The sequence below is a fragment of the Nylanderia fulva genome, unplaced genomic scaffold (genome assembly GCF_048542155.1).
Source record: "Nylanderia fulva isolate GAGA-0341 unplaced genomic scaffold, ASM4854215v1 Scaffold15, whole genome shotgun sequence".
NCBI classification, from domain to species: Eukaryota; Metazoa; Arthropoda; class Insecta; order Hymenoptera; family Formicidae; genus Nylanderia; species Nylanderia fulva.
The window spans coordinates 2,271,206-2,296,021 of record NW_028189730.1 but is presented as its reverse complement, the minus strand read 5'-3'; the positions used below and the strand labels follow the sequence as shown (position 1 = coordinate 2,296,021).

Below are 24,816 nucleotides of genomic sequence, written 5' to 3'. Positions count from 1 at the left end.
AAATAAAAAATTAACATTTTTTTTCTGTTAATTTTAACATCTCTTTAAAATCTCTCTCATTAAAAAAACAGAATATATTTATTGTGTAAAATTAAAAATAGACGCTTATTGTCTTATTTTTACACTTATTTTAGTTGTATTAATAATTTAACATTTAAGTTCTATTAACATAACAGCAAAAATTTTAATGAGGACGCCGTTTTTAACAAGCGAAAAAAAAATTTTCCCACTGTGAAGAATTCGAACACGGAAAAAATAGCTACCATAGTTAAATTTTAGCTGTTCATATACAACACATAAAATTTAGTTATACCTAAATTTTAGCTATGACAGTTAATATTTTTTAGCTATAACATTCTCCGTTAAGCTATAGCTAAAATTTAGATATGGTAACTAAATTTCAGGTTGGTAGCTAATTCTTTTTTCCGTGAAAGAATTTCCACAGAAGATTCAGGCATTCCGAGTCTCCCAGAAAAATCAGAATCAAAACTGTGGGAAGCTTTGAAACTCTAAGGAATCATAGATCCGCGAATTGGCTTAGAACAGAGAAATCCCGTAAGATCGCGATCTTGTATCGAGGATTCCAGTGGTCCACCACCTTCGTGAACGGTAGAGCCAAGGTATATCCCAGGTATAAACGATAACGGCGGTGCGACATGCAGCACGAAACGACGAAACACACCCGCAATTACTTAATCGGCGCGAGCTATTGTTGCCGCATTGGTCTCTTGCAGCGAAAACAAACGCAGTAGTTAGGGCTAACCGCCGCGCAATAACGCGGCTCGTTGTTGCGCCGTTGTTGTTGTTGCTGTTGCGGTAACGGTCGACGCGCGCGTTCTCCGATAATGAAGTTAACCATGTAGTAAAGTGTGCGCGCCTCTTCAATCTTCTCCTCCGATCGAGCAGCTGCATCGGGGCGCGCGCTCGCTTTCGTGCTCGCCACTTTGCCGATGTAAATCGATGAATTCGCACACGCACGTATGTACACTTCGCTACAGACCCACAACCGGCCGATCGTGCCATTTATTCTCCCGTACTTGTATTATATGTATATGGACGTAGTGTCAAGCCGAGCATGACGCGGAGAGATTATAGCGGCAATCATCATTGTTCATAGACATAATCTAACAACATAATTTCTAACCCGAAGAGCCCTGGAGAACGCGAATTTCGATGAAAGACTGAATTTCAAACTGCTCCGACTTTTACAGAGATTGGTATTACTCGATTCCGAAATCTAATCCGTTAATTACATCGGTTTACTTTCAATATACCTACGCTGAATTTTCGCAAGTCTTTTTCTCTGTACTTTCGATTTCCAGGTTGCGATTCTTAATGCGAGGTTAATTTTACGATACTTATTCTGCGTATATATTTCTTATCGCAAAAATAACTCTATTATTACTTCCTCTTATTATTATTAATTATCGAAAAAAGGAAATTACGATTACATGCTAGTGAGTAATCTTCTCTTTTCAAAGATTAAGCTTGACGATCGATCGGTTGGATCGTTGAACATCCATGGGCAACGAAACGTTATAATTTGCGGCAGCCTATCTCGCGTGTGATCGATATCGATATCGAATTAAGTACTGTATACTTTCGACGGGAATTATTATGTTCGTGCGACACGAAAATGGAGGACGACGTCGAATGGCGAACGATCGCGAATTTATCTTAATTTCGCGCCGTTTGCTAACGTGCGGCGCAAGGTAAACATTTCGTCGAGTGAGAATTGGATCTTTATATAAAATGACTTCAAGCACGTAATCTATAATATATAGAAAAAAAAAATTACCCCATAAAATTGAAATGAAGCAATCAACCGATCAGCTGATCGGATGTTACGAAAAATACAGTATATAGAAAGGATAAAAAAAAATTACCCCGCAAAATTAAAATAGCAATCAGCTGATCAGCTGATCGGATGCTACTAAAAATTGTGCGAAGCAAGCCGACAAAATATATGTATATAAGGAAGAACACAATTGTGGGTACAACAGAATATTATAAAAAAATAATTAATCTTTATTTTATCATCTATCAGAAAAAAATATTATTTCGCAAAATTGAGACAACAATCAACTGATCAGCTGATTAGATGTTACGAAAAATTACGCGAGCAAGACGAAAAAATTTATGAGGAATTAAATCAGAAAGGATGAAAAAATTACTCTGTAAAATTGAAATAGCAATCAGCTGATCAGCTGATCGGATGCTACGAAAAATTGTGCGAAGTCGACAAACTCTATATAAGGAAGAATATTGTGGGTACAACAGAATATTATAAAAAAATAATTAATCTTTATTTTATTATCCATCAGAAAAAATAAAATTGAGATAACAATCAACTGATCAGCTGATTAGATGTTACGAAAAATTACGCAAGCAGAGGAAGAAATTTATGAGGAATTAAATCAGAAAGGATGAAAAAATTATTCTGTAAAATTGAAATCAGCTGATCGAATGCTATGAAAAATTACGCGAAGCGAGACGGGACTACAACATAAAATTGTGGATAGAATATTATCCAAAAAAAAATGATTAACCTCTATTTTATTATCCACCAAAAGGGATGATTCGATGACGCCGAGCAATATTGCGCAAAATCCCCTCGGTATTGATTAAAATGGCGGTCGGTTCCGGGCATTTCGAGGAGCGAGAGCAGCCCGTACCCATCGAAAATCGTTTCCCATCTTATCTAGGCACGCGCGAGATAAGACGCGCAGAGAAGCGTCCCGACGTATTGAATAAACATGGAATTTCAGTGATTTTACGAGGACGATTCGCGATATCTCCGGCCGGGATCGGCGGTTCCATGCATGCTAATGGCCGGAATTGAATAAAAGATCGGGAATTATGATTGACCGCGCAATACCGGAGCCCTCCCTCTCGGGTTATCTCGATCGTCGCGAAACGAGTCGAAACGAGACGAGAGGATCGACTCTCGACCGACGTCGCTTCATCGGGGAAATCCGGGCCTCGCATCGTTCCGATGTGAAATATATTTTATTTTTACACACGATTTTTCGTCATTAACCCTTCTGTCAACGAACGGGTGGATAAGCAATTTTTTAAGCGTCGAAAATTTTCTCCGCTCAAAATAAAATAAAATGCGGCCTCTACATTCGGAAACCTTCTAAAATGTAAGGAGAAAAAACATTTGATGCCCAGCAGCTGCTACAAAAAATTGTCACGTATCAAAAACATATATTAATTAGGTACAAAATCGAAAAGGATTAAATTTAAAAATGGAAGCCGAAGGCTTGATACACAATTAAGTTCATAATTAATATAATTTATAAAAATTAAATTTTGCCGACGAGTTGAAAATGTCAAAGAATGTAAGACTTATTTCGATCGGCCAATTAAGATTTTCCGATGGCAGGTAGAGATTGTTTGCGAATCGGCTCGTCGTTGAGGTGGCCAAAGGCAGTGAAAAATCGCGAGGGTTGGGCATTAATCAGCGTAATTAGATGCTATTTATCTGGCCCTCGTCTCGCTTCTCTCTCTCTCTCTCTCGCTCATTATTGATAATCTATAATCCGTAATAAGCGCGCTCTCTGGCGCAGTGGCAGGTTGAAGGATCGTCGCCAATGATAATACCTTTATCGTGTCAATGCCGGCCAATCACACCGAGCTCACTTGCACCGAATCTCATAATGGAATATAAGCGACGGTAATTAATAACTCGGAGCGCGAACGAATGGCGGACGAATCTTCTCTTTTTTTCGCAATTACGCGTATAATTAAAGTGTACACGCGAATATTTCGATATTATTTAGGGATCACGATGCAAATTTATTTAGCACTGTAAGACACGCTTTTACGCACCTTGTACAATCTCAGGATGTCAGATTAAATGAAAAAAAAATTTCCCGACTTTTTCAGATTTTCCAAGACCAGAATTTGCATATATCTATATGATAAATCAATTAAATGTTAAATCATGAAATTCTTGAGATATTTCTGTCAATAATGAAAAGGTTCGGAAGTTAAAATAATAAAAATTTTAATCAATTATACAATCTGCATTATGTACGATAATCGAAACAAACATGTCACTATAAACTATTTAAATAATCACCTTTTTCATTTATATTAAGCATATCAAACTTTTTAATTTTGTGAAACACATTGAAATAAAATAACACGACGATGAAAATATAAATAAATGAACACGTTGTAGATGAATCGATTTTTAACACAGAAAATTAGCGTGCTGGCAGTCAAGGAAAAGTTTATATTTATTTAATAAAAAATTTCAATTACTGAGACAAATGTACAGAGAAAATTTTCTCTTGAAATTTACTCTGAAAATCATGGTAATCATGACAATATGGTATTGGAAAAAATTTATTAAAGTTTTTCTGATTAATAAAAATATTAATATCCACCATAACAAGATATAAAATATACTCGATTAATTTTACTATGTACATAGTAAAATTTACTATGTACCTATTAATATTCTTATTGTGCCAAATATTAATCAGAGAAACTTTAATAAAACTCTTCTAATACCACATTGTCCCATAATACGATATAAAATATATTTGATTAATTAATAAAATTATGTATATAGTAAAATTTACTATGTATCTATTAATATTTTTTTATTGTGCTAAATATTAATCAGAAAATTTTTTATTGTGCTAAATATTAATCAGAAAAACTCTAATAAAATTCTTCTGATATCATATTGTCCCACAATCACCAGGATTTTCAGACTAAGTTTTAAAAGAAAATAATGTGCAAAAATCCAGATAAATAGTAAAATTTCCTGACAATTCCAGATTCATAAAATTCCCTGACAATGCCCGGTTTCGGGATCGATGTGCAAATTTATTCAGGACTGTAAAACACGCTTTTACGCACCTTGTACACCCTGCGACACGTTAAATCCACAGTTGATTAATATTCGGCCGTATACTTTGAACGAAAAGAAAAACAAGATAACGCACTTGTAATTTTTTAATTACGTAATTATATGAATCACGCAGGCGCGCGCGCGCGCAAAGACGCGGCGGAGCCGAAGGGCGTCGTGGTCATATCATGAAATTAGTCGACTCATTATCATCATGTCAGGTTCATTATGCACCGAGTGCGTTACGCCGGAGAGACAGGCGCTTCCCTCGTTAGACGGAAATGCGATTCCGCTGCGAGGCGAGACGGCCGCAACGAAAATAGATTAAGACGACGGATCAAACCGGACGTGAAAATTGTTTAACTCGTTCCCTCATAAATTATTTAGCGCGCCGTACGCTATCATCCATCAACTTTGATAGCCGCATCCGATAAAGACTCCCGCGCCTTTTCTCTCCGGCCGACTGCGAGAGAGATCACGGTCGAGCGAAATCGCGCAAATGCATTTCGAATGTATTTTCAAGCGAGAAAACGCGCGAGTTTGTATTCCATGTAATTTCGCGCGATCGCGAAGATCGATTCTCACGAAACCTCGTGAAAAATCGAGCAATTGATTTCTAGTCAAAACCAGAATTAATTGTATACTATAGACAAGATATTAATTTTTTTCGAATAATAATTATAACAAGGATGTAACAAACAAAAAAAGATGATCTTTTTTAAATAATTTAAAATTTTTTGACACTTTATTTGCAGTGGTTTATCGACACAAAAATCTTATTGTTTCTTGTAATATTTTAATTTTAAAATACCATATATATTGATATTATGTAATATATTGCATATATCAAACACACAAAAACATGTTTTACTTTGAATCTCTTGTAGATAAATTTAAAAAAGCCAATATTTGGCTCTATATGTAGTCTTATGCAGATATTTTTATCTGAATCTACAATCTTTATCTTATTTTTATAGGAACATTGCTTTATATAGAATAATCTTAAACATTTTTTTATTTTACGGCTCGCTATACATATTAAACAACGATAAAAAGATTTCATACATTATGTCACAGTGTTTTTTTCTATTTTCACAGAAATAATTATCATATTCGGAATTCAGGTCAGATACCTGACCTCGTATGAGTCTTTTATCTTTCTCAGAAATGCTTTTTTCAATTTTATCGTAATGTTTCGTAATGTCCCTCCAAGTTTGCTTGCATCCACTGCGAATCAATTGCTATTGCAAACTGTATAATTAAATGTAATTTTTGCGAGTATATTTCGATAAGTTAAAAAAAAAATTAATATTACATGTTTTTTTTTCTTACATTGTAATCCTCAATTAAATTGCGTCAATGAATCAATGTCAATATCAACATGAAAATATCAGATCAAGATTACAAAGATCATGCGTGTTCGTTATTAACGCTCAATAAAAAGGTGATTTCGCTATAATAAGTATCCCATTTATCCCAACATACTTGATACTTTTCGCATGTTGCGATAGTCTCTCATTACCAAATACAATAAATACGATAAGTACGGGTTTGTTCACGGATCGCCATTTCGCAAATGACATATACTTCCTCAAACACGATTCTTGTCCGCGATTTCAATGATAATGATCCAATTAGCGGCCGTTTTCTCGGGCGTTCCACTCTGATTGAGTCGCGGTCTATCTGTTCTTTTACTTTCGGTGTCGCGATTCCGCCGCTTTTTAAAATATCCACCTTTAATATCCGTCGGAAAAGCTAATAAGGCATTTAATGACTTACAACGCCAGCGATTTATGTCGCTTGTAATTAAGCCGATGATTCGAATTAACGCGCACCGGAGGACCATTCTTTAAGCTTTTAACTACCGACACATCGTCAATCAAACTAATATACACCTGCGTATAGTATGTAAACAGGTATTTTCCTAAGCTCATTCTTTTCTCATGCATGCATTTTAGAATTATATTATCAGTTTACGACACTGAAATATTTTTCCTATTAATTTCACGGGGTTCTTCAAACGTTTATTTTAGAGCGCAATTAATTGTGTAATAATTAAATTTTATGCAAATTTAAAATAGTTTTCAACAATACTGATATTTCGTAAATTATATTTTCAACTAATTTATTACCATCAATTATATAATATATTAAATTAATAAATATTTTTATTTCAATACTGCCAAATAAATAATTTATTTGAAACAAATACATATTTTCCACATCAAATCAATATTATTAGTTTCAAACAAATGATTTATAAGGCAGTATTGAAATAAACATTTATTTGAATTCGATCAATTTTGTTCCAGCGTATTAAAATAATTTGAAACTGTATAGTTGTTCATAATTGTTATTACCGTATTCCTTACTATATAAAAATATATTTTTAGTCTTCAAAATTATTTAAGAAGAAACGCGTTTTGCTCTCGGAGAAACGCGGCCGTCCAGAAACGATGCTTAATAAAGGTCTCGCGTGGAAGAGGCGATTGAAAAATTTGCTTTCGCCCGTGGGACGCGGCAAGTAGGTACATATACATATGCGTTGACCAATGACGAAGAGCATCATCGTATCCGTGGCGTGGCTCGGCCGGAGGATTTTGCGCGAAATTCTGGACCGGAGAGCTCTCCGCTTCAATCAATTACCGGCGAGCGAGGCGTTTTTATAGACGATTCCGCGTCGGTGTGCGCGATCGCTCACGGCTGTGTGCGTTTAATACGCGTTGACGTGGCACGTTTTTAGCGCGGTGTAATCGCATGATGATACGTTACTGGCCTCTAACGACGCACGCGACCCTTCGTGGCAACTCTCTTTTATGCGGACGTCTTATTCGCCGGGAAAACGAGCGATGGAAATGCGACGATGAGGGAGAAAAGAGAGGAGAAGGAGAGATAGTATGTAGATATTAGCGAAACTGGTTCTGCACATCAGAAAGAGAGAGAGAGAGAGAGAGAGAAAAATGAGAGTTCTCTGAATTGGAATAACGATCGCGAACCAATTGATAATTAATGCAGTCTATCTTATTTGTACAAGATGACTCTTCTTATTTTTCTTTACGAGATAAACTGAACAAATTATGAACCCAGTCTTCGCTTTTTAATTTCTTCTCTACGTTGAATTTTATATCGTATATATTTACATATTACTCTCGAAGCTTTTCCGATAAATTTTAATTACTCGCTATCGATTATAGATATGCATGTACGGTTTCATAAAATTCGTATTAAGGGGATCCTAAATTAATCTAAGTTTCTTTTCTGTTTTATCGACAAAATGTGAGATTAGATGATCTATTTACGGATTGTTTTTTACCTGAAATTAGAACGCTTCGCCCTTTATTAATATTGATACTTTAATTTGTACAGAAAAAAGATTTATTAATCTATATAGTTTCATATGTCTTTGTTACAGAATTATGAATGCTTAGAATTAGCTAATAAATAGATTTATAGTTTATCTAACCTCACATTTTGCCGATAAAACAGGAGGAAACTTAGGTTAGTTAAGGACCCCCTTAATACGGATTCTAAGCATTCATAATTCTGTAACCAAGATATATGAGACTTTACAGATTGCTAAATCTTTTTCCTGTACAAATTAAAGTAACAATATTAACAAAGCGTTCTAATTTCAGGTAAAAAGCAATCCGTATGGCCAATAAATAGATTTACAGTTTACCTAACCTCACATTTTGTCGATAAAACAGGACGGAAATCACAGACGTTTTCAAGGACGTTTAGGACCTTAAACTTCAAGAGAGGAATCTTTTTCCTGTACAAATTAAAGTAATAATATTAACAAAGCGTTCTAATTTCAGGTAAAAAGCAATCCGTATGGCCAATAAATAGATTTACAGTTTACCTAACCTCACATTTTGTCGATAAAACAGGACGGAAATCACAGACGTTCTCAAGGACGTTTAGGATCACCTTAAACTTCAAGAGAGAAATGTTTTTCGATTTATTCGATGGACGAATTCAGACGTCAAAAAAAAGTTGCACGCGTCTTAATTAATTATTCGAGCATCACCGACTTCGCTGATGCACCACCGTGAGAAGATTGAGGTCTGCAGGATAATTTCCCAAGGAAGAGCACCCGAGTATCCTCCTCCTAAGTCTTCTACGATCCTTGCGAGCCAGGCGAGGTGAAACGAGCGAGCTCGTCAGCGTGGAGGCAAGCCCGAAGGCGCTTTAATAAGGCTTCGTCTCGCCTGGTTTTACACGTGTGTGTGCACATCTATGCGTGTATGTGTACGCACGGCCGAAATAACGTGCAATTAAATTTAAATTACACCTGGGTTGTCCCGGGAAACACTTCTGCGTATTAACGCGCCGTGGCCTTGTCACGAGAAGCGAATATCCGACGATTCGCATGCGTTGAACATTTGCACAAAATATCAGCTTTTCTATAGTGTTTTAATTATTGTATTACAAATAAAAAAGTATTAATCTGATATTTAAATATATAGAGATTAGAGAAAAAATTATGAAGTAACTGTCTATTTTTTTCGGAATAAATATATTTGCGAATATTGAAGATTTTCTACAGGGTAGGTATCTACTCAAATTTTATAAAAAAATTCCCTGATCTTGCACATATTTTTTTTAATTCTAAAATAGGAAAATAAAATTTGTAGATGCAATTCTTTTTTTTTAATCTCTTTTTGTTGTATGAACTTTCTAATATTTTCTATTCATACGATTACAAAGAAAGCTATCAGTTTTTCCAGCATTTAATAATGATTTATTAATCATAAAATTAATTTGGATTACATAACAGACTGTAATATATCTAAATGCTAAAAATGTATGTAAAAATATAGAATAAAAATATAATACACAAAAATTAGTTTATAAAGAAATAATAATTTATTTAAATATTATTAAAAAAATTAATAATTTTTTATAAAACTTACATGACTTTGATACTAAAAAACTTCATCAAATGACGTTACATAAAACTTTAATAAAAACTTAAATTTCGTAAAGATATATTAGATATATATGTTTCTTGAATGCTATTAAAAATATTAAATACAAGGCTTTCAAAAAATTAAATTTTAAATTCTTCAAAAACTAAATGCAATCTACATTAATAATTTAATAATGAGAATGCATTGTTTTCTAAAATATAAAATAATATATCCAAAAACCATTTATAAAATCGTATATTTCATAAAAACATTTCAAAATCTATTTTTTAACGTGCATGCTACGATGTATAATTATATTAACTTAATCAATCAACTGTGATTACCGCTTGCGATATAAATTTTTTGAAAAAATTTTCTAAAATAAAATTTTACGAGAATTTTTGAGTTTTTCAAGATCAAAAAAAAAATTTCAGAGAGTAGACACCCTAAACAATATATATTTCTCATTTTTCATATTATACATTTCTGTCATTTTCGATAGTCGACAGAGAATCGCTGGTTTGACGATAAAACGCACATTTTATCGCCTGCACGAGGTGCACAAAGTGCATAGCATTTGCAGGACGACGAATGCAGCAATTCAGAAGTGAATTCGCGAGTTTCGTAATCACCGGCTTGGCGAGCGCCGCCGGACCGCTTCCAGGACGCAAGCCCCCATTTAGAGGGTAGTCTCTTGTTAAGTGAGAGCCAACGACGTCATTAGCGTTAGGAACGACATCCTGGCACCCAAGAGACCGGCGTCGCCTCCTACCTGGCAAGCAACACCAGTTTCCAGGTGAGCCGGGGCGACACGCTATACCCGTTTCGGGTCAACTACGGACTACAACGTCCACAACTCACCCCTTTAAGGGGTTGATTAAACCCCGGAATGCCGCGGAGCTGGTACTAAACGCTCGACTATTTGCGCCTGCGATTGCATCGTTCCCATTCTAATTTTCTGCGCGCTTGAAAAATCCGCCGGAATCGACGAAACTTTTTAATGAAGACTATAAAAATCCAAAATGTATCGAAGGAACTTTGCAATTTATTATTACGTCATTCTTAAGATTTATAAGACCGCATTTACTCGTTTCCTCTCCGGTCTCCGATCTAATCATCGATATTAATCTACCTCGCTCATCGGTAGTATTTTTTTTTATTATTCTATATCTCGTTAGAGAAAGATGTTAACCGAGAGAGCTCACATTTGAATATTGATTCTATTCACGCGTAATTCTCTATTCAATATATCGGATCTATCCAATCTGAGAATCTATTCTTCAAGTTGTCATTATAAATTGTTTGTTAAATGAATGCTCGCGACCTCGCTGGACGTTAATATAAATTTAACGACACCGCAGGATCGCTTCTGAACCGATCGGTCGTTTTGGTCCTTCTCTAAGGGATCGGGAAGGTTGGAAGAATGATCCCGGGAAAAGGGGGTTAATAAAGTAATTTAGTTTGACGCGCGCGCGCGCACGAGAGAGAGGGAGACTGTGTGTGTATGTGCGTGTGTGATAAAGGACACGGAGATGGGCGAAAAGAGAGAGAGAGAAAGGGAAAGAGAACAAGATTATTAAGCTGTAAGGCGTTAACTGGCATAAGGCGTCGGTAGGTGGATACGTTGCTTGCGTGCCAGACTGACTGCATTTGCATCTAGACGCCATCAATCCTCCTGACGCCCGGTTACATTCCCCTCCGAGCACCCTCTCTTTCTCCACCAGGCCGAGCGCCGAACCGAGAGCAGGGAAAGGAGGTCTCGACTCCTTTGCCTCGCTCCGAGAACGACGACTCCTAACGTCATAACCGACTCGCGAGGTGCGAAACGAAGATCCGCCGGAGCACGCGGAACGAGAAATGACCGGTTATTGTGTCTAAAGGAATGCTGACATATTATTTTCATTTAACTCTTTATTAACTATATAGGATGGAAAATCCTTTACCAGGATTTACCAGGATTGTTGGGCAACCTTAAAAAATGTTGGGGCCTTTAAGGGCTTAAATGTGGGGTTCCTATTAAGGATTTTCACAATACTGCCGAATTAGGTTCTAGTAAGGTACCTTGATCAGGCCCTGTCAATGCCCTTATTGGTTTCCTTGATTAGAGCAGACATTAAATTAGCTAAGTTCAAACTAATATTGCCCTATTGGGACCTAATCTGACAATAATGTGAACATCCCTAATAGCATAGAGGCATATATATCTATCCTTTGCCTCTAAAGGAATGCTGACATATTATTTTCATTTAACTCTTTATTAACTATATAGGATGGAAAATCCTTTACCAGGATTAAAGAATTCATGATAACAAATCTGGGCTACTATATGGGCTCTTTTCCCATGTGGAAAATTGTTGGGCAATCTTGAAAAATGTTGGGGCCTTTAAGGGCTTAAATGTGGGGTTCCTATTAGGGATTTTCACAATACTGAATTAGGTTCTAGTAAGGTACCTTGATCAGGCCCTATCAGTGCCCTTATTGGTTTCCTTGATTAAACCAGACATTAAATTAGCTACTCAAAACTGATATCGCCCTACTGGGATCTAATCTGACAGTAATGTGAACATCCCTAATAGCATAAAGACATATATATATATCTATATAATATATATTTGATGATATACATGCAATGTATCATATATATAAAATAACCTTAAAGTTCTTATTGAGTTTCCACATTAGAACCTTAAAAAAGTTAGGAAAATTAACAGGGGCCTTATCGAAACCCTAACACAATTTCCACATGAGTTCTTATTGTTTAGACTTAATTGGCCTAATGCAAAAGATTAAAAAACTAATTATTTATAGCTTTCTCATCTTTTTTTATATACATATATAGTAGCCCAGATTTGTTAGTTAATAAATAGTTAAATGAAAATAATATTTATCGATAAAATATTGTTTTGTAGAAATAACAAAGAGAGAGATGGAGAAACGCGCGAATATAATGAATTGTCAATTTTGTGAAGCGTCCGGGTTTCTAGAAAGAAGAATGATTCTTCTTGATTTACTCGATAGTTGGATCACTTGAATTTTTAAAATACATGGTTTAGTATTTTTATGAGAAATACAATAGAGGATCATATGATACCACATACGATATTCATTGGTTTATGCAAAAATCCGAAAATATGTTTCGAAGAAAAATTTAACATTTTGTAACAATAAAAGCCTTTTCATTTTATTTTCAAACAAGACAGTTTTAACACATTTTTTTCGTTATATAATCGGACCAAATATAATCAAAATATAATAAAAAAAAAATGTTTTAATTGAAATTTATCTACCACGAGGATGATTTATATCACACATGTCGCAATTTTTTTTACCGCGTTATATTTCCTCATAATTGTATCAAACAATAAAAATTAAAACGTAATGGCAAAATGCATTTACACTCTTGGAAAAAAAATCTAATACACTTTCACAGAATCACATCTACAGCGATGCCCTAAGAACCACTGCTAAGGAATATTATCATAAGACTTCTACTATAACGAAGGCGGGGCCGTTCTTGAATTCACCTGGAAGGCGATATGATTTAACCGAACGCGCGCTCTCGGTTTATTAACAGAGACGCTACAATTATATTTATATTTAATGCTCGGGGAGCAGAGTCTCGAAATATTAATGCTCGTTTGTATCCCTCGCGAGAGAGGTTTGTCGCGATTGCGCAACGCGCGGCCGGTGCGGACTGAATTAATTAGACGAAATTATGGCCGGATAGTTGATATAACTGCGCGTTTGTCAAATTCAGGAACCCGTTTCGGACGCTAATAGACTTCACGATTCGGCTCTCTCTCTTTCTCTCTTAGGATTTTAGTTTTGAGAAATGGCCCGACATTTCATTCGAATTCTTCGAAAGCCCTGCGGGATTCGTGGAATTGGCGTCTTCTGTCGCGAGCGAGATGAATTGAGACAAATCTCTTCGACTTTAACCGATTTCGCCAACTTCTTCACTTCTTCATTCTGACTTCTTAATTATGCAAATGTTGTATATATATATATATATTTTTTTTTTTTTTACATTGAATCCAATCGCGCATTTGAGGGATCAAACGTCGAGTTATTACCGTCTATTCCGTAATGATCATTCTTTCGAATTTTTAAACAAACATTTATAGAAAGCCGCGCATATATTTCTCGGGATTATCTTAAGCCGCGTGAAGTGCTTTGCTTGATTACAACGCGATGCGATTACGCGCGTAATAATGTTACACGGCGCAAGTCCGAGATATTAAGTCCTCGTTTACAAGTATCTGATCCCGCCGATTACGCTCAGAAGCGAGGATCCAATTAAGACGAGATGGCAACCGAAGCGAAGATGAAGCTGAAGAGGATCAATCGACGAGCTGTGGAAGAATCCACTGTTAGATAACGCGATCACGAGTACAATATACGAAGACAGATCAATGAACGTGGACGTTGACATCTGTCTAGTAATTCTTTTTTATTTTTACACCCGTCAACGATCGGATTTAGTGTCCGAAATAATCATGCTCGACGATTTTTTCGGCCTTTTAGATCTACGTGTCATCGAACCCTCTCTTTAGATCCCTTCCGAATATTCACATCCTTGAATTGCTTTCTTGAAATGTATACTTTGTGAGTCCTGTTAATAAATATTCTTAATGAATAAGGACGTCTCTCTTTACGATGCTTTTTGAATATTCTCTTAAATTAAAAATATATATTCTTAATTTTCTTTTTGCACCTTCAGTTCCGCAATAAATAAATATAATAAATTGATAAGTTATAATTAATATTAAAAATAATAATATAAGCAGAAATGTGTATTTAACTATGTCAGCACACAAAAATATTCAATAGCATGTGTAACATTTAAATAGATATAAATATATGTGTCTTTGTTATCAATAATTCAAATAATACACTGCGATAAAACCTTGATGTTAAAAATATCTTAATAAGAACATCCTTAGAGAATGTGCCTCTTAAATTAAAAGGATCCTTTTGGCGCCTATTTGAGTGTCAGATATTCTAATTTAAGTGGCGTATACTTAAGATAAGAATACCATTTTTCGGCGAAGCTAATATTTTGAATTGACGAATCCGCGACACTCGCAGAACACAGATGCACGAAGAGAAGGACGAAGAAGATGGCTTCGAAGAAAGGGCGGAGGAAGGGCCGTCGAACGAGCTACGTATAGAAGAGATCCTTCGCATAATATGGGTAGCCGGGCGTCCGATAAGGAGGCTTTCCTGAGATACGATCTAACAACCAAGCCGGTTAATTATATATTAATACCTTCGCGTGTGCGATCCTCGGTCGCGTATAACCGGCATCAAGTGGCCGGTTGACTACCTCGAACGATCTAGGGACGCCTCGTCGTAGAGGAGACCTCGGAGAGTTTCATCGATCGATTTGACGCATCGATATTCTCGTAAACACGATACCTTTTTGCGACGCGGAGGCATTCAGCTTCGTCACGGACTTTTTTTTTTTTTTTTTTTTTTTTTTTTTTTTTACGCACGACCGAACTGTTCCACCAACATTGCACACTCATGGCACAAACATTTCTTTTTTATTATCCTGAATATATAAAGTTCATCGACGCTGTTCATTAATCACTCGAGAATCACGTTTCGACGCAGAGTTCCAATTCAGATGAATTTCCGAGAACCTATATATAGTTGTTATTCAATTTATTATATTTATTATTAATTACGAAAGTGTTTACATTAATCGATTAAATTAATCTTCTTGGGTTTTTATATAAACATCACTTTCGAAATTAATAATAAATATAATAAATTTATAATTATAAGCGAGATGTGTTTAATAAATTCGTTTTCGTTCGACGAAATTTTGTCAAGGTGTCAAAAAAAAAGCTGGAACTCGCGAAGGGCCAACGACAACACGAAACATACAATGTGTGGCGACAAGCGGGAAATATATGGCCGCGCGCGCGTATCTCTTAATTCCCGGTAAATACTGGGAATTTAACCAGCCGGTAATAAATACCCGCATTTAAATCCCACGCGCGTCCACGAGTTCTGAACTTGTTTTCTGGGACGCGCGAGAGGTAATTGCGAGTTTATGTGTTTATTTCGCTCGGCCGACATCTTTTTTATTGGGGCGAACTAATTACCCGTCGTGTTTATTTAACGTGTCAATTAGAAAAATTACCACGCCGCGGCGTGGAAAAAAATACGGGGTCGCTATACGCGATAATTCTTTTTTCGAAACTGAAATTGCCTTAGGTGCTTCAGAGTTGGAACGTGGAAAGTTGAATGTTTACACGCGATTTTTTTTTTTTTTTTTTCAAGGAATTCGAAGCCAATTTCTCTTAAGACACTTTTAATCTGGAATTATATTTGGATTCGAAAAATAGTAATTTAACGAAGAGAAAAATCTGGGTGTCCAGCAGACTCGGTGAAAAAAATTCCCTGACTTTTTCAGATTTTTCAACACCAGAAATTAATTTTTTCCCTCACTTTTTAGTATTTTTTTCCAAATATATAATTTGCATATATCTATATGATAAATCAATTAAATGTTAAAACATGAAATCTTTGAGATATGTTTGTCAACAATGAAAAAATTCGGAAAACATTTTTAATAAAATTAATATATTAATTTTTAATAAAAACATGAACTAAAATAAAGTTCTTGAACAATATTATAATTCTCGAGCAATGTTATAATGTATTTTAAAATATAATACATTGAAATAAAATAACACCGACGATGAAAATATAAATTAACCAACACGCTGTAGAAGAATCGATTTTTAACAACACAGAAAATTAGCGTGCTGGAGTCAAGGAAAAGTTAATATCTATATAATAAAAAATTTTAAATTATTGAGACAAATGTAGAATAATATGAATAAAAATCCAGATAAATAGTAAAATTTCCTCACTTTTTCCCTGACAATTCCAGATTTATAAAATTCTCTGACCGCTAGACACCCTAAAAATGGAGAAACGAGCTGCCTCGTTTGTATTTAGTTAGATCCGACTGCGGGAATAACAAATTGTTGGTGCACTTTGGGGCAACCTATCCCAATTATTAACGTAATAGGAAGCGAGTAGGAAGCGAAAGGTCAATATTGAACGATAATAATTTCGCGTCTCGTTCCCGGCGCGGCCGATCGCGTTCGGCTTAAAGAGGAGAAATTGCGTGCCGGGGCCTGGCGTTGGCTTACACCACCCTAACTACTAACCACGGATTGTTACCCCCATGGCGTGTCATTTCGCCGGGCGATATTATATTATATCCTCGTCGTCGCGTGAGATCTCGAGTCGGCGCGAGTCGATTGTTTTAAATGACCAATCGGCACCGTTCATTATCAGTCGCCGCGCCGGTGACAAAACTCGTCTGACATTTCGCGTATTGGAGAACAAATTTCGATTATATAATACTGCATTCATTCACGTCTCATTCAAGTTATTTCATATTTCACGAATCACTTTTATAACGTAGCAATTGAAGTCTGTCAAATTTCTTTAAGTGATTGTGTAAATTCTAAGTAAATTAAATTAGTTTTTTTAAATAAATTACATATAATTATATATATATATATATTACTTATATAAGTAGTGTTATATAATAAATATATAAATTATATAATAATAGGTACATATAATTTTCATAAGCTTCTGAAAAATAAAAATCAATAAATAGAAAAATTAAGAAATAGAAATTATATATATTTGTAACTTGGAATGTTATTTTTAATTTGATTGGCAATCGCGACAAGCGAGATTCCGGCGGAAACGCTGCATCGAAAGAGTTGGAGTCGCGATCCTTTCGATTCGCGACGAAGCTGAGCGTCCTCGCTTATAACGTAATGAGGTTGCCATTAATTTATGACAACGGCCAGTAGCGCGAGTAATAGAATGTAGCGAGCTGCTGAAAATGATAATTCTCGCGTGGAAGCGGCCGCTCGTAAAAACGCGGATTTATCATGCGGCCCGTCGATTAATCGAATGCAAACGGTTGTACAATATTCCTCGGTGCAGACGTAGGCGTGCCGCGTCTCGCGATAAATTTAAAATTCGCCGAACAATTTTTTTTTGCGTCGTCTCTCACAGGGTGTCCTGCAGACTCAATGAAAAAAAAATCCCTGGCTTTTTCAGACTTACCAGAAATTCATTTTTCCCTGACTATTTAGTATTATTTTTTTCAAATATATATTTTGCATATATCTATATGATAAATCAATTAAATGCTAAAGCATGAAATTCTTGAGATATTTTTGTCAACAATGAAAAGATTCGGAAGTTGAAAAAACAAAAATTTTTATCAATTATACAATTTGCATTATGTACGATAATCGAAACAAACCTGTCACTATTTAAATAATCACGTTTTTTATTTATAATATAACAAATTTTTTTAGTTTTGTCTCTATCAAACACATTAAAATAAAATAGCACGACGATGAAAATATAAATTAACGAATCGATTTTTAACACAGAAAATTACCGTGCTGGAAGTGAAGAAAAAGTTTATATTTATTTATTAAAAAATTTTCAATTATTGAAACAAATGTAGAATAATGTGAAAAAATCCAGATAAATAGTAAAACATATAAATATTACAAAAAAAATTATTACATTGAAAAACAATTATTTAATTATTCAAACAAATATTTATTTCAATACTCTTTTGCACATCATTTATTTGATACAAGAAATCCTTTTTCGAAAAGATAAATATTTATTTAAATTCAATATTATCTATAAATAAATAGTACAAATTCCCTGACGATTCCAGATTTCTAAAATTCCCTGACAATGCACGGTTTTCCATAGATTTCCCTGACCGCTAGACACCCTGAACATGTAAACGACGTACTTCTAATCTCGACTTGCTGCCGCGAAAATATTTTCGCGAGCCTCCCGATAAAGGCCAATCTTTGTCTACACTCGTTCGAATAATTACATATGCCTTATCTTTTGAATTGAAACGCGACTCGCGCGATGTCACCCAGTGATATCATATCCCAATCCTAAGTATCGATATAAGTATCGGGAAGCATCAATAAATTAAAGACGAATGACGTAAACGAATTCGTATTAAGTGCGTATCGCGCTGTTTAGCTACCGTTTCTTCACCGTGGCGTATCGCTTCACAAATCATCCGACCGTTTATGTTCACCCGAGACATTAAGGGTCTGCGAGGCACCGCGGGAAGAAGTTAATTCCCGAAGAAGGACGAGATCAACGCGCGCGCGCGCGCGCTAAGAGCCATTGTATGGCCGATGTATATATGTATACACGCGCGCATACAAAACTGGCGAGAGTTAATTTATTTGAAATTATTCCCGATAATATCGCATCGACACAACGCCGACGTACCATTCGTTTTTATCGCGGCGGGTCGCCGCAATGAAAAATCCACGTCGGCTGATAAACGCTCCTCTTCTCTCATAATTACGCGCATAATCTCTCGCGAGTGTCTTAACTCGCAACAAGCTGAAATTTTGAGAACTTGAAAAATTCCAATTGTCAGTTTCTGCAATTTTTTTTATGTATATATACTGTACAAAATGTTGAATTTAAATATTTATCTTTTCGAAAAAGGATTTCTCTTATATCAAAAAATGATGCGTAGAAGAGTATTGAAGTAAATATTTATTTGAATAATTAAATAATTTTTTTTCAGCGTAAATAATTCTTTTGTAATATTTATATATATATATATATTTATTTTTCTTTCGATTTATAAAAATAAATTTCTGCGTGAAGGATTGAAAGAACCCTTCTTATGTTTCCAAGAGAAAAATTGCGCCCATGTAAGGCAAAGTTTGCAGACGGGAGATCGCATTTACAAGACATTGAGTCGGTGAGGTGAGGAGGGCAGGAAGCGAAATTGGCGAAGTAACTCAGAAAGTAATAAAAGGGAGATTCTTATCGTCAAAGACAATTAGCGGAGCATATAAATATGACGTATTTATAGTCTGTCAGGCATATCTTCCCCGCTATATGCATCTTCCACTACCCCACTTTGCTCTCCGTCGTAACTCAAACTATTTAATTAATGTTTTTTCTTCTCTCTCTCGCTCTTTCTCTCTCTTTCTCTCTCTCTCTCTCTCTCTCTGTTTCTCTAGTCGCGAAGAAAACTGACGATAAGAAATATCGCAGACACGGCATTTCCCTTGTAAGCGCCTCGCGTGCTTCTTTGTAGACGAAACCGAGAATTGGAAAATCAAGATTATCTCATGAGAGAGCGCCCGTCATGTTTAATTTCATTGATGAATTTTTATATCAAACGGGTCAACGCGTCAACGAATAATCAATCGTCAATCATTTTTACAAGAACAATATATTAAAAACTTTTTCTACAAAAAAAAAATGCGTAACCTCTGTCTATTATTTCTGACCGAGCAAAATCAAACGAAATAAAAAAATGGAATATTGCACATCGAAATGCAATCATTACTCTGTCTATGCACGGAGATAATTTTCTCTTAGAATTTACCCTGAAAATTTTATAAGAATTTCTCTGATTAATATTTATCACAATAACAAATATTAAAATTTTAGTATGTACATAGTAAATTTTACTGCACTGAAAAAACAGTTTGATAAATTAACAAATATTTGGTGCAATAAGTTCAAATGAATCATTTATTTGAACGTATTGAACTAAATATTTGTTAATTTGACATACATTTTTTTTCAATGTATAATAGTAAAATTTATCGAACATATTTTATATTTTATTGTGGTAAATATTAATCAGAGAAATTCTTATAAAATTCTTCCAATAAAATACCATTTTGTCCACGTTATCATGATTTTCAGGGTAAATTCTTAGAGAAAACTTATAATTCTATTATGTACATAATAAAATTCATCCAACATATTTTATTTTTTTATTATAGTAGATATTACTATTTTTATTGTGATAAATATTAATCAGAAAAATTCTCATAAAATTCTTCCAATACCACATTGTCCACGACTACCATAAATCTTCATGGTAAATTCAAAGAGAAAATTCTCTCGGTGCATAAATTTCGTATTTACAGAAGTCAAGTCTCGTCACGTTTCCAGTATATACATATAATATAAGGAATAACGGAATTTCGTGTAGAGGCAATTATGAAATCGAATCACTTATGTATATATTATCGACGTATACACACGCGCGTATGTACGTACACGCTTCGTGAAATCTATCGACGGAGATCAATGTAACGTGCAGCTCGAATAATCTGAGGCGAGATGCCCTTCGGCGGCCGAAAGACGAGGACGACGATTCAATTTGTCGGTCGCGCCTGCGTTTCGCGGAGTATTTCCGAAGGGTGGCGAAGAAGGGGGGAGGGGGCAAAGGGGGGTCGGACGAGGGCAAGGGGGCCCGTGGCTATATTCACGACACGCAAGCCACGCTCGAAAATTAGCTCGTGACCGAGCGTTGGTAGCTCGGGTCCGCGCGAGGGTTCGCGAAGCGGGAAATGCAGAGAGGGTATATAGAGGAGAAGGAAAGAAGAAGAAGAAGAAAGAGAGAGAGGGAGAGATGCGCAGGAACGCGGGGGGAGGGGGAGGAAGAGGGAGGAAGAAAGAGAGGAGTTTTGAAAAGGGACTAACGACCGGCAGTTAACGGCGGCTCTGAAATTGCCGGTTGCCGGCACATCTTCCACGGCCGAGAGAGCCGGCCGGGAGAATTATTAAACTGTAGTTTAGTTTAAATTAAGTTATTACCCCCGGAGCCGCGCGAGGGCGCGCGCGCGCGCGCGCGAGCGAGCGAGCACGTTTTCTATGCTCGACTGTTTTCTTTCCGCGCGAGCTTTCCCGCGTATACGTATATAATATAGGGTGTAACTGAAAATCATGTATGGAACCATCACCATCGAGTTCTCTGCTCAATTATTTTTAGATATAATACAAGGGCAGAAATTAAACTTTGTGTTAACAAAACTACGTTCTTCGGTTAGTTTCGGATAGAGTTTACTTTAATCCAATTTTAATTTAGGGTTTAGAAAGATATATACGATGGCAAAAATTAGGAGCATGGAAAATATGAGGATCTTTCTTGATTTGTGCTGAGAAAAAAATTATCCCCAAAGAATCTGATGATGTTGTATACATATGTTTTTTTTCAGTTACACAATTTTATCAAAAAAATAATGTAATAAGTTGAAAGAAGTCAAAGAACTTTTGTGTTCTATTCTGCAAAGGTGTCTTTTTACGTGGTCCTTTTATAACATCGATAGAGAGAAGGGAGAAAGAGTGGACTGTTTAAAAAAACGTGAAAAAATTTAAACAAGCGTATTAGAGAGACCTAGAAGTATTTTCATCTCAATTAAAATTCTCGCGTGAACATTTCACCTGCGTTTCGTGTTTGTAAATCTGAGGGTAATAAGTGATTCGCATGTGCCAGAGTGGAATACGTGAAATTACATATAATATGTAGTATTCCAGAAAATATCATACAAACGTATATATTCAGGATGTCCAGCAGACTCAATGAAAAAAATTTCCTGATTTTTTTCAGATTTTCCATGCAAGACCAGAAATTCATTTTTTCCCTGACTTTTTAGAATTATTTTTTCCAAATATATAATTTGCATACATCTATATGATAAATCAATCAAATGTTAAATCATGTCTGCGTTGACATGAAAAGATTCGAAAAAACAAAATTTAAATCAATTATACTATTTGCATTATGTACGATAATCACTTTTTTTATTTATATCAATTTTTTTAGCTTTGTCTCTATTAAACATATTGAAATAAAATAACATGACGATGAAAATATAAATTAACGAATCGATTTTTAACACAGAAAATTACCGTGCTGGAAGTCGAGGAAAAGTTTATATTTATTTAATAAAAAATTTCCAATTATTGAAACAAATGTAGAATAATGTGAAAAAATCCAGATAAATAGTAACATTTCTTGACAATTCCAGATTTATCAAATTCCCTGACATTTCCAGGTTTTCCAGGTTTTCCGGACCGCTAGACATCCTGATAAATATATATATATATATATATATATATATATGTATATATATATATATATATATATATATATATACACATATACATTATATATAAATATATAAATATATATATACACATATATATTATATAATATATTTGAAACTGATAATATTGATTTGACATGAAAAATATTTATTAGATATTTTTCAACCAACAAATAAAATATTTATTTAAAATAAATGATTCATTTGCGAGTATTCAAATAAATATTTATTAATTCAGTCATTTTTTTCAGTATGTATGTATATATATATATATATATATATATATATGTTATCAACACTCGAATAAGTATTGTCGGCAGCTCTATATATAAACGGGACGACGGATGATACCCGATTGCCATTTTGCACGAGGCCGACTATTATCGCGGACTAATGAATGGCTTCGTTAATGGACGCGTGTGTTTGTCACCCGGTAGAATCTTTTCGAGATTACTCGCAATTTGCGCTTATATCCGAGCGGCGATAATTTCAAGAGCTTAAGGGATGGGGGTGGAAAGAGGGTGGCGACTTGGAATTATCGCGTTAATAAACACGCGAGCGCGAATCGACGCGATTTTACGCATCGATTAAATTTATTATTGCACGAAACTGACAATAATGACAATGACGAATATCCATCTGGCGAAAGGGGAGATGGTGGATGAATTGTAATTTGTACTTGTACGAACTTCACGTTGCGAGATATCGTTCCCCTCGTTGGTATAATCGACAGATTAACGTTCCTTGTATACAAGCGCGTTTAATTAAATTAATATAAGATTGCATCATTATCGCAACAATAATTGCAATGTCTGCGCAATGTCGTCATCTAAGTGTATATATAAACGATGCATTTTTCAAGAGCGCTCATTCTCGATATAGGCAAAATAATTTTATAATCATATGCTGTGATTCTCTCTCGCATAAAATTATTAGCAACGCGCGATATTGTTTTCCTACGATTTACATTCAATGCACGTTGAAAGGTAATAAAATGCACGTGCAGTTTTTTTTAATAGACAAACATATCTAAAATTAGCCGTCGTTGCATTTTAAATATGAACGTGACGTTTTTAAGTTGTTCTTTGAAAAAAAATGGCGCTCGTGCACGCATGAATTTTAAATCCTCGTTTTTTTTTTTAATAGACAAACATATCTAAAATTAGCCGTCGTTGCATTTCAAGTATGAACGTGACGTTTTTAAGTTTGATGTTCTTTGAAAAAAAAAATGGCGCTCAGTGCACGCATGAATTTTAAATCCTCGTTTTTTTTTTAATAGACAAACATATCTAAAATTAGCCGTCGTTGCATTTCAAGTATGAACGTGACGTTTTTAAGTTTGATGTTCTTTGAAAAAAAAAAAAAATGGCGCTCGTGCACGCATGAATTTTAAATCCTCGGTTCGAGGACCTTCCTTCCTTTATTATGATAAATAAGGTATTGCGGTCAACACGTCGACTCGCGAACGGTTAATATTAAACTTCGTATTACGCACTCAAGTTTCCCAATGATAATTGCGGCCTCGCGCATTATTTCGCACCGTTTCGGAAAGAAACAGAGACGACAACTGCGATAAATCCAGACGGTTTTGCGCGAAAGCGTCACTTTTAAACGTTTCTCCGTCCCTCGGCCAATTAAACTTTCTCTGCGCAAGATGCCGAGAGAATTGTATACCATAAGGCGAATTACAGAGGAACGTTTCGACTTCGTCTTAAGTAATTTCCAGCCCGTAAAATGTTCCGCGGCTGGGTAATTAGGGAAAATTTATTCGCGAAAAATATATTGCGGGTTTTCGACACCTGACGAGATGAGAGATGTATTTTTATAGTTCGAGTTTCGTTTTTCAGCATTTTTTTCCTTCTTCCCGACTGTTCGTCCCTTTTTTTGTCAACTGCCCTAATGCCTCGGTCTAATCGTAAAATAATGACAGGATGCCCGCGATAACGCGACCAAAGAAACCCGGCTCGTTTGGTTTCACCTGCATCCCTCTTCGAGTACATCGCGTTTCTTCGAGATGGACACTATTATTTCGTAATGAAGGGGATAGCTTACATTCTTAGATGAG

The 24,816-nt window shown here is 35.4% G+C and overlaps 1 protein-coding gene across 1 annotated transcript in view; it reads right to left on the bottom strand.

Moving 5' to 3' along the window:
* The window catches only part of LOC114939019 (uncharacterized), a 44,250-nt gene that overhangs the window by 9,148 nt on the left and 10,286 nt on the right, over positions 1-24,816 (bottom strand). The gene's annotated exons all lie outside the window — the stretch shown is intronic.